Consider the following 11,205-nt stretch of genomic DNA (forward strand, 5'->3'; position numbering starts at 1 on the left):
TCTGGAAGTTGAAGGTCAGACAGCAGTGAGATCTACACTGCTTAAAAAAGTAAACTCCATTGGCTGAACTTGAAACAGAAAATTAACCCACTTAGAGAGAATGAGCTGCTTCTTCCAGGTCTTGTAGAACTGATTTGGTATGAACTGGAATATGTTTGCTAGGAGTCTTCCCAAATTGGGAGATGAAGAAACCTGAACTAGGTCTAGAGAAGTAAATATAAAACAAGTGATTTCAGTTAGTAAAATACTTTTTTTTAATGAATTTTATTTTTTTAACATTTTTTATTGATTTATAGTCATTTTATAATGTTGTGTCAAATTCCAGTGTAGAGCACAATTTTTCAGTTTTACATGAACATACATATATTCATTGTCACATTTTTTTCTCTGTGATCTACCACAAGATCTTGTATATATTTCCCTGTGCTATGCAATATAATCTTGTTTATCTATTCTACAAAGTAAAATATGGTTTTTAAATAAGAAAATATAGAAATAAAGTCAAAAGGTTAATAGAGCTCTTAATTATCTATATGGCAGAGACTTCAAAAAACGTCTACGAATAAACTCAGTCCATGCCCCAAGCCATATGAGCCCTCTGAAGGACATAAAGGACATATGTGGTTCTCGCCTCCTAAGATACTCACAGCCTCCCTCAGAAGAGGACTTATGTACATGAAAAACCTTGAGAGCCGTTCACAAAAGTTATTCACTGGGGCCAGCCAAGAAGAGGCAAATCACTTCAGTGATCATTAAAGACAGGGACTGAATGTTGACTGAATGTTAAGATTTGGGCTAGAGAAGAGAGGGAGAGGGGACCCAGGGAAGGGAGATGCTGTGCGACTGCAGGCTGTTCACATTTTTGGAATAAAGGAAATGTTGTCAGGAACAAAGAATAGGAAATTCTAAGTCTGGGTTAGAATCATAGACAAAGAGTAGAATAGATCTCAAAGGCAGAGTTCATAAGGATGGAGATTTAGGAGTGGAGGATGACTGAAATTTTCCATCTAGGAGATGAGGGCTAGGATTGATGCTGGGTGACACACTAGGATCACTGAAAATTTTAAAAGGTTGGCTGTAATGGCAGGTGACAAATCTACGGAGCACTTTCCCCCAAGGCGGGCTCCCCCCTCCTCTCACCCCCTCTCTTTCCCTTCTTTCTTCTGTTCTGCCACAAGAGACTGGCTAATGCACTGTAATAAGAACCCCCTGGGAGACTGAGGTGTGCCTCTCATCTCCAAGCTGCTCGGGGGGGGGGGGCTCCCCAAAGTCCAATACGAGGCAGGAATATTCCAGGAAAAAATTTCTTCGGACTGTGAACACAACCTCACAGGCCGATCTGTATGTAAAATAAAGATCAATTGCATAAAAATAGGGGGGAAAGAAAGAAAAGTTCTTAGATGAAGAGGTAAAATAGGAGAACAGGTGACATTTTAGGTGGGATTTTCAGAAATATTTGAACAAAAAAGTTTAATATTTATTGTGCCTGAATTATTACATCATTTTGATCATTTGCACAGCCATCAAATTTACTTTCCATTGAGTGTGTCTAAAAGACATTCTTTCTAGCTCTCACTTCTGTTCACTCTGACTTTCTTCTCTGCCCTAGCAGAATAATTCATTTAATTGTCAAAGCTGTGTTTCTTAAGGCTATTACAAGCCTTAAGAATGCACCATGGTTTGCCTAAGTGGCCAAGAGGACCTTTCTGATTGGACCTTGAGCCATGCTGCATCACAGTACCCATTCAACATTGGAATAACATCATTGTGCTGTAGTTTGGTTATAAAAAGTTGGCTAGATAAAGGTATAAATTTAGATATAGACATATAACCAGCTTTTTATATATATTCACACACAAGACAAAGGGCTATTAGGCACACACCATTAGTCTATTTTTTCCCCTATTTTTCTTTGTTATTAGTAGAGACAATATGTAAAAGTTGACCAAGGGAGCGTGATTCCAGCAAAGGACTGGCTGAGAAGGTCTCTGGGGGCTCGAAGAACATCTCCAAAGTCTAACTTCTTCCATGACTGAAACAAACTAAACAATATATGAGACTCCCTACTTAGGTATAAGGAGCCGTCGCTATAGAAAAAAAATCTTTCAGTGTTAACTAATGAAGACTCAACTAAATCAAGGAAAGTGGCCACTCACAGATAAAAAATCAATATGTCAATAGTCTCTGTAATGTTGATTTGTTTAGGAAAGGTCGCCAACATATTCATTCATCCATTTATGCGACTTAACATTTATGGAGTAATAACCTTTGTTCTAGGCACCGTGCGAAGTGTCAGCTAAGGAGTATTGCCCTCGTGGGGTCTAATTCTCGTGAAGAGACACACAATTTAAAACGAAACAAAATATAATATAATATAATATAATATAATATAATATAATATAATATAATACAATACACATCTGGTAATCACATGATAAAGGCTGTGGACAAAAATAAATCAGGGACGGGGCAGAGGCAAGCCGGGAAGGGAGTGGTGATCCCTGTAAAGAAGGCGTTGGAAAAGGCCTCCCTCAGGGGGCAGCACGGACGAAGAGCTGAAGCAGGTGTGCTCTCTTGTCCGAGCCATCTTCAAATAACATATTACATTGTTTCACTGGGGCATCCAAGTCAAGAGCGCCATAATGGATTCAGCCCCAGGCTAACTCTTCTACAAAATTTACTGGCTGATTAGGTGATCGTTAGCAGCCTCCAGTCTCATTATGGAGTCCATCAGCGGGCAACTTAGCTAATCTTTGCAACTCAGTTTCTTTTCATGTAAAATGGGGATAGAGCTAGAACCTACTTCATCAGGTTGTGCAAGTATCACTGTGTTGTTACATGTCAAGTGCTTAGAACAATGTCCAGTGTGTAATGAGGGCTACATAAACATTCACTCTGCGGTTGGCGGGGCGCAAAGGCGATGGCGCCGGCGGCGTGGGAGCGGCGCGCTGCGGCGGGCGATCGCCCAGCACCTGCGCCTCCTGCGGCTCCACCCCGTGCTCACCAGGGCGGCCACCCGTGGCATTTTGTCAGCCCTTGGGCACTTCCTGGCCCAGATGATTGAGAAGCAGCAGAAAAGAGAGAGCTGGTCTCAGAAGCTCGATGTCAGTGGGCCTCTGAGATGTGCCATTTTGGGCTCTTCTTCACAGGCCACTGAGTCACTTCTTCGTCTTCGTGGGGCACTGGATCCCCTCCGAGGCCCCTTTGGCGGGCGTCAAGAGGCTGCTCCTGGCCCGCTTCCTCTTTGCACCGGCCTTGCTGCTGCTGTTCTGCCTCGTCATGAGCTTCCTGGACGGGAAGGACGGCTGCCTTCGCTGCCAAGATGAAGAGCGGGCTCTGGACGGCGCTGCAGATGAACTGGCGAGCCTGGACCCCGGTGCAGTTTATCAACATCAACTACGTCCCTCTGCAGTTCCGGGTGCTGTTTGCCAGCGTGGTGGCTGTGTTCTGGGACGCCTACCTGGCCTCCCTGGGGAAGTGAAGATGACTTGGAGAGAACGTCAGCCATGCTGATGACGTGCAACAAGGGAAAATGCTCACCTGCCCAAGGTAAGAGAGCAGAAGCAAGCCGATCTGGCTCTAGATCATGTGAGTCAAGATGCCCTAAAATAATGAACGGAGAAAGAGAAATCTCTTGATGTCAGAATCTTGTGTTTTAACAAGGCAGTAGCTGTCCTCAAGAGGTGCTGCCCTAGAAACTTAAAATTCAGTTGAGATGATTTCACCTGTCACCTTGGATTGAACTAGGATCACAATAAACTGTAACAGCTCCCCCCCCCAAAAGTTACAAATGTTTGATGCTTTTCTTTTATAAACAGTTTAATGCCTGACTTTAGGCTTATAAATTGAATAAAGAAAATGTACTAAGTATTTTGGGGAATAGGATGGAGTCTGAAACATCAGTGCATGCTCTGAGCCAAGTATTGCTTGGGGCAAAAACTTTATCCCTCACTCCCTATTTAATCATCTTGGGCGGTCCCATTTTTACTTGGCATAAACTTAATAACTGTTTTTAATCATCATAAAACAACACTGCATTCTACAAATGACATATGAATTTGGAGAAGAAAGGAAGCATTGAGCTAGTATACACCGACAGAAAGGGAAAACACTGAAGAAAACCAGGTTCAATTATCTAGTTACTTAGTGTATTTACAAAACTGGAATGTGATGAAAATTCTGCTACTGTTACTCTCAATATTCTGTGCAAACTGAGATATCTTGAACAGAATTATTGCCTTGTCTGATGGGCTGCGTGTCCGTGAGAACGGGATCCCCAAGTTAAAAGGGTACTTCTATAGTTTCTGAAAGACCAAATTCCAGATTGCTCTATCAGCAAACCTGTTATCTCCAGCATTACAATTTTCTCCTAATAGCCAATGCCAAAAGTTTCTCTCTCTCTCTCTGTCTTTCCCTATTTTTCAAAAGATTCAATAAAGTTGAGGTGTCTAAAACCAGAAGACATCGATGCTCACCGTCGACCATTTGAAGAACAGAAATAGTTGTCCTCTAAACAAACAAAAAAGGTTTTTAAGTATACTTTCAACAAGCAGAGCCAAAAGAGGAATAATGCATGTTTTTACTTCTTGTTCAGTGTTCTTTCTGTTACACACCAAGTCCATTTGTACCAACAGTAGCAACTTTCTTTTTTGCCATATAATCAAACATTTAACCTCACAGGGTTATTAATCACACTTTGCACTTAGATGGCCTGAGTTTGAAAAGGCATTGCTTAGACTTCTATAAACAGTCATTAATCCTCCACCCCCCCCCCAAAAAAAAAGAAGAAGAAGAAAAGAAAAAAGGAAAAAAGCATCAGGAGGTTATGTGCATTGTATTTTATTCACATTATTGAGTTGGTGGAATTATCTCCAGGCTTGCCAGCTTTCATAGGCTCCATGGAAGTGCTTTTCTAGATGTAAAAACCAGTGACAGGTTTGTGACGGTGCAGACATTGAGAGATCCTGGCCGCTTTGTCCAACTGCTCGCCAGCCTTCAGTCTTTCACTTTTTCACTCTTTGCTTTAAAGTCACCTTTCCCGTGAAGCTCTCTGGCACTAAGAGGTCATTCCTCCTATTAGCGGCCCAGTGCCCTCTGTGGGTTGTATGCAGCAGCAGCGCGCGCGCGCGCACACACACACACACACACAACATTGTTTGCTTATGTAATTACATTTTTCCATAATGAGACTGTAAGATCTAACAAAATAATTTAACTCATCGTTGCTTTCCCAATCCCTAGCTGGATACTCATAATAAATAATATGTATCTGTTATCCAGTAATGAGTGCCAGGTGGCTCTGAAGTGCCAAGTAAAATCCAGCCTCTGCTGTGAACTAATTGTGTGTCCTTAGGCAAATTTGTTAAACTTTCCAGTCAATGTCTTCCTTTGCTAAAAATAGTAAGGCTAACATTTTGGGAGCAATTTTTATGTACCAAATATTGTTATGAGTAGAGTATTAGCTCATTAAATCCTGTTATTATCTCTAAGGTATAGTTGAAAGAATTAAAGCCCAGAGGGATTAAATAACCTGTGTTTTCGCCAAGCAAGGAAGTGACAGGATTGGGAACGGGAGCCCAGGCTCAGGAGCCGGCTCTTCTTCGTCATTGCTCTGTACGCCTCCCTTCACCCTAAGTTGTTGTTCAGCTTTGTTTCTTAGAATTGTGTCAATTATTTATTCCCCCCAACCACCCACAAAAACACATTTTTTTAAATAAAAGGAAAAGAAATGAACTTTTTTTTCTAAACCTGAAAAAAATGACGACTGTTTAAAACAGGTAGTTTAAAATGGTTACAAAATGAGCAGGCAGTCCAGGTTTCCTGATGAATGAAGGTGGAGGCGTGGGTTCTCGCTGCTTCCCAGCGATGGGCAGGGCTTTGGAGTTCCATGTCACCGTGGAGCAAAACTGAATCTGGATCATCCAAGAGGAGACCGGTGTCCACGACCTCGGCCTCTTCCATGACGCCTCCTAACTGCTGCGCGACCTCATCATCGAGGATGTCCACGTCCTTGATGGCTTTGATCAGACTCGGCTGGTCCAGGGGCAGCAGCCCCGGCTGCCCCACCAGCCAGCCCCGTAGTTCTCTCGATCGTGGCTGCCATTTCAGCTGCAGAAGCCGCCTTCTGAGCCTTCTGCCTCTGCTGTTCCTCCTGCTGCCTGTGCATTTTCATGTGTGCACTTCAGCTTTTGATCTTGAAGAAGACTTTGACACACTCCTTGCAGGGGAAGATGGCAGTGGGGTCTGTCTCGCCGCTGGTGGTGCTGTGAGAGGGCGAGCTTTTCACCGAGCAAGCAGTGCCCGCTCTGGGCACTGCCGGGCTTCTGCTTCCCAGAAGGACAGCACCCGAGCTTTGGTCGCCTGGTTGGTGCCACCGTGGATGCGGGCGTGGCCGTTCAGTGCGTCAGGTGGGCATCTCACAGATGAAGGAGCCTGGGGGCTGGCCCGGGGCCTGCAGGGGAGGGTACCCTCTGCGGAAGCCAGGACCAGGCCGGGCGGAGGCTCCGGGGACTTCAGCTTCTCCCTCTCTTCTTGTGGACTTCCTGTCTTCTTCCGGGTCCTCCTCCTCTGCCTGTCCTCCTTCTTCACTCGTCCCGCAGTCGTCGATGATTTCCGCCAGGCGTGCCCGGTGTTTGTGCCCCAACCTCATGATTGCTTTCCACGTGTAGTAGTGTTCCATGCACTGAGCCACCGTCTTGGACTTCACCATCTTCTTTACGAAAACAAAGTCTTGCTGTAAGGGGCTAGGGCTTTGTTAAACAGTTTTCTTTCTGGGAGGTCCACTTGTCTGAACTGGCACAGTGGTAACTTGCTAAAGGATGACATTTTAACCTGACTGGCTTCCGCAGCAGCAGCAGCAGCAGCAGCGTTTCCAGAGCAGCCATCACATCACCTTTGGCTTCGAAGAGAGAGTGCAAAGCAAATTCAGAATTGGTCCCTCCACCTGGCGATGCACTTGAACAGCAGAAATTCGGGAGATTCTCCACTCTTTGCTGGAGGTTGTGGTTTTCCAGCTCCGGCCAGGGCTTCCATACCAGGGTGGCCTTGTGTGTGTCCTGGGCCAGGGCAGAGACATCCTGGAGTTCTGGGATCTCTGCTTGGAATCTCAAGCCAATGTTGATGTGTGCTTCAGCATCAACAGTCTGCTCTCCGGGCCCCGGGGTGACTGTCACCTTGCTGCCATTGATGCTGTTGGAGCAGCAGAGCAGCACGCGCGTGAGGGGCAGCTGCGGGTGACATGCCCTGTACTCTTAATTGTTGCATTATTTGCTATCTGAAAAGCATGGTTTTAGATGATACATACATTTCTCCACCAGGTTCACTTGGCCTGACCTCGCTTCTGTTCACGGAACTCAACTTCAGGGAAGCTCATGAATTCACTTACCCATTGTTTATGATATGCCCAGTTGAGAGTGACATGCTCCATGGACATCACATCCTCTGGAATTAATTTTAAGCATATCGACGAAAGTCACTGTTTCACTTACTTCCCAAGAATAAAGATCTGTTACTTAAGTTTTAATTTTATAGTATTACAGTTTAACCACTCTTTTTTTTTTCCAAAATTAGCAGACCCCAATAAACTTGGTTTTTAGATGAACTAGACTAAGCAGGTCAGAAGACAGAATCTTCTGAAAGAGACAGAGAAGAAAAATGTGTTAAACAGGCATTCAGCCAGTCTTGAGGAATGAACACAGCATTTTCAGAGTCTTCAGAATATTATGACCTGTTAAGAACAGGTCATAAGTAAAAGAAAATAGGAAATAAGGACCGGAGGTTGGGAAGCCTGGAGTCAGTTCAGACTGTCTGAATCACTTATGTTGTGGTGGTGATTTGAGCTGACAAAATGTTATTAGAGCGATCACTCTCCTCAACACTGTTTGCTTTGGGAAGTCAGGCAGAGATTTATTATGGCTGAAAGCCTTTACAGCTGTCGGATGTAAGTGCTGGGTTAAGAGAGTTGAAAATATCAGCTGAAATTAATAGCTTGAGTTGTGATTTTGAATATTTGCAACAGTTGTGATGGGGAAAAAAGTCAGAGACCACAGTTTTAGCCTACATCTGTGATATTTGGTTGCAAAAAAAAAAAAAGTCATGGCATATCATGCAAGGAAAAGGGCAACTCAGTATTCACTGAATATAACTCAGATATCGGAAATGCTGATATGCAGGACTGACAGTTAATGAGACGGCATTTTGATGGAAGTAAAGATTCGATATCTAGAATGATACAAGAAAGGAAACACTAAAAGTGTCTTTCTACAGAATGTTCATCTTATAGAGTAACAGTCACTACAATTCATGAGTGTCTGGAAAGATACCAAGAAAAATATATTTGGAAGATGAAAACAGGTAGACCAATGATAGGTAGATAGATTAGACAGATAGGCATGTTAAATGACTAATCATTATTTTTATATCTGTACTTTCACATAGGCAATTGCTATGATTATCTTTACCCATCTGCCTGTCTTGGAAAATGTTAGCTCAATCAAACACTAAGTTTTCTTTTGTTCCTAGGTCCATAGATACAGTGACAGGCTGCACATATCTTAAAGAGTTAAACGGACTTTTGGGATGCAGCTAATGTTTTATTCATAGCTAATGTTTACCATGCAACCCTAAGTATGTGAATATATTACACAGTGTTTTACATACTTGCTTGGCTAGGAATCCCTTTCTTGTGAAGAATCTCATGGGTTAGTTTCCTCTGAGCGCAGTAGGAGAACTACTGTTTCTGAGTGGAATCTGTGTGTTGAGAAGTTCTTCCACTGCTTGTCCTAGATAACTGCATTCAGCAGATACATCACTCAGAATATGGATCCACAAGCGTAGTTAGGACTCACAGTGGTGTTGAATGAATCAGTACGTATAATAATTACACTCATGTTCCTGTCATCTTAAGGGATATACAGCCTTTCCCAATTAGAGGATGTATTTGTTCAAATTAAGCTCTGGCATGCTCATTTTAATGTTGACATGGTGATGCCAGTGACCCAGACCACTGTATTATTACTGTAGCCTTGTGTGTTATCTGATCAGTTACCATGAAACATGTTAAAAATGTGGAGAGAGTGATGATATTTTGACCAGTAGACATCTGATTTCATCAGGTTAGATATATGTTTTTTGTTTTGTTTTTTAGTGGAGATACTGGAGATTGAACCCAGGATCTCTTGTATGCTAAGCATATGCTCTACCATTGAGCTATTTCCCTCCACAGGTTAGATGTGTTTTTATGAAGCATGATTGTCATAGGATCATGAACTGTTTTCCTCTCTATGATGGTTTGTCTTCTGTCTTCCTTGATGATTGATGTCATTTTTACCACTTTCATAATTTCAATTCCATTCAGAAATTTTAATAAAATAATGATATAAGGGTAAAAATTTCACTGAAAGAAACAGTCATTAACATGAGTGATTGTTAAAACACAATAATTTTAAAAATTTCTGTTGTTTAAGCCACTCATTATTTTATTATGTCAGCCCCAGAAAACTAACACAAACAGTATGTTCTTATTCAGTAGGATGCTGTAATTTAAGTTTTTCTGCCCCCACGTGAGGATAGCAAAGCAAAGCTTTCTATCCCATGTCCCAGTCACATGTGTTTCCTCCACTGTACTCTGTTCTAAATCTATGGTTCCCATGCAGGATATTTTGTTTACTCCTGAGACATTATAATTGGTTCTGAAGAGACGTCTTTCCCAGACTAAAGGCTGCTACCTTAAAGTGTGCCATATGAGAATGTAAGGCATAAAAACTTCAACTTCAAAAATTATGTAAGATTATTAAGAGGCAACCATAATTTGGTAGAGTTTAGAATTACTTACTGGGTAGCTACTTGGTGCAAAGCATTGAGTAGGTACAGTGTAGAATATACAGGTAAATATACTGTCATCCCATCCATACAGAGTTCATTATCTTAACTAAAAGAAGAATGTGCAAAAGTGCTATCTTGGAAAATTTGGGGAACCATTTCCTTCAAGGAGGGTAGCCTCCATCTGACTGAAATCAATCTTAATTTCCCAATTTGGCCCCAGAAATGATGCTGATTTTCTAAATTCTTTTTTTATTATTCATTCATTCATTCATTCATTTTATTGAGTTATAGTCAGTTTACAATGCTGTGTCAATTTCCGGTGTAGAGCACAATTTTTCAGTCATACATGAATATACATACATTCATTGTCACGTTCTGATTTTCTAAATTCTTAAACATGAGGGTGAATAGAAAAAAAAACCTCTCTTTTTTAAAATTTCAAATAACATAACCCCCCTCATTTCACATATGGGGATATGTACTATATTTTCATAGAATAGTGCCTTTGAAAATCAGGATATCTAGGGAGTTAGTTGGTAACTTTAAAATAACTTCTTAGGTCTTGTAGAAATGCTATCCCAAAATGCATTATATACCTTTTCATGTGCTATTCCCCACATCTGTAGAGTTTGTTTCTGTTGATTCCTCTGTTACAGATAAGGAAAGAGGGATCCGGGGACTTTGAACAGCTTGTCAGAGATCACACAGCTAAGTGGTAGAGGCAGGCATCAGCACTGACAGAAGGAGCTCTCAGGCACCTGCTCTACCACCACATTCATTTTTGTAACTTGTAACTCAAATAAGTCTTTTCGCAGAGTTGGGTGTCTGGAGAACCCTTTCAACAGAGACAGTCTGTGTAAATACTCATTTGGTACTTGGCATAAAATAAAGATGGAAACATAACTATTTCCAGATGAAGCAAAGCAAAATATGCATGTTAAGACTGATTTCCTAATCAAATTATTACTGCAACACTAACAGCCGTGTAACAGGGAAGTTTTCCCATCAACATGGTTTCATTCATGTTTAAGCTCCACATCAACACTCTTGAGGGCCCTTAAAGTGATAGATTGAACACCTGGGGACTCTCCTCACATTTTGTATGTTGGGAGATGATGCAATGTTCTCTATGTACTCATGGATGTTGGCCAGCCTTCAGCAACAGTCACAGTCAGAACACGCTGAAAAACACAACCAAATACCGTTTGCATTATACCAGTTTAGTTTAAAAAAAGGAGAAGATCGAGAACAAAGTTCAAATGATGTCTAACATACTAGTGAAATAGTGAGCAGAAATGGTTTTTAGTTCTAGTGGGATTCATATTCCTCTATCAAGACACTAGAAATTTACTCTAGCCCTTAAGCAGACTGAGACCTTACCTT

General features: G+C 41.9%; 2 pseudogenes; one reads left to right on the forward strand and one right to left on the reverse strand.

Moving 5' to 3' along the window:
• The first annotated feature begins 2,780 nt into the window (after positions 1-2,780).
• LOC102540102 (peroxisomal membrane protein 2 pseudogene) lies at positions 2,781-3,481 on the forward strand (annotated as a pseudogene).
• A 2,261-nt stretch (positions 3,482-5,742) lies between these two features.
• On the reverse strand, positions 5,743-7,432 carry LOC102539851 (transcriptional-regulating factor 1 pseudogene; annotated as a pseudogene).
• Positions 7,433-11,205: the final 3,773 nt, after the last annotated feature.

This window comes from Vicugna pacos, chromosome 35 (genome assembly GCF_048564905.1).
Source record: "Vicugna pacos chromosome 35, VicPac4, whole genome shotgun sequence".
Taxonomy (NCBI): Eukaryota; Metazoa; Chordata; class Mammalia; order Artiodactyla; family Camelidae; genus Vicugna; species Vicugna pacos.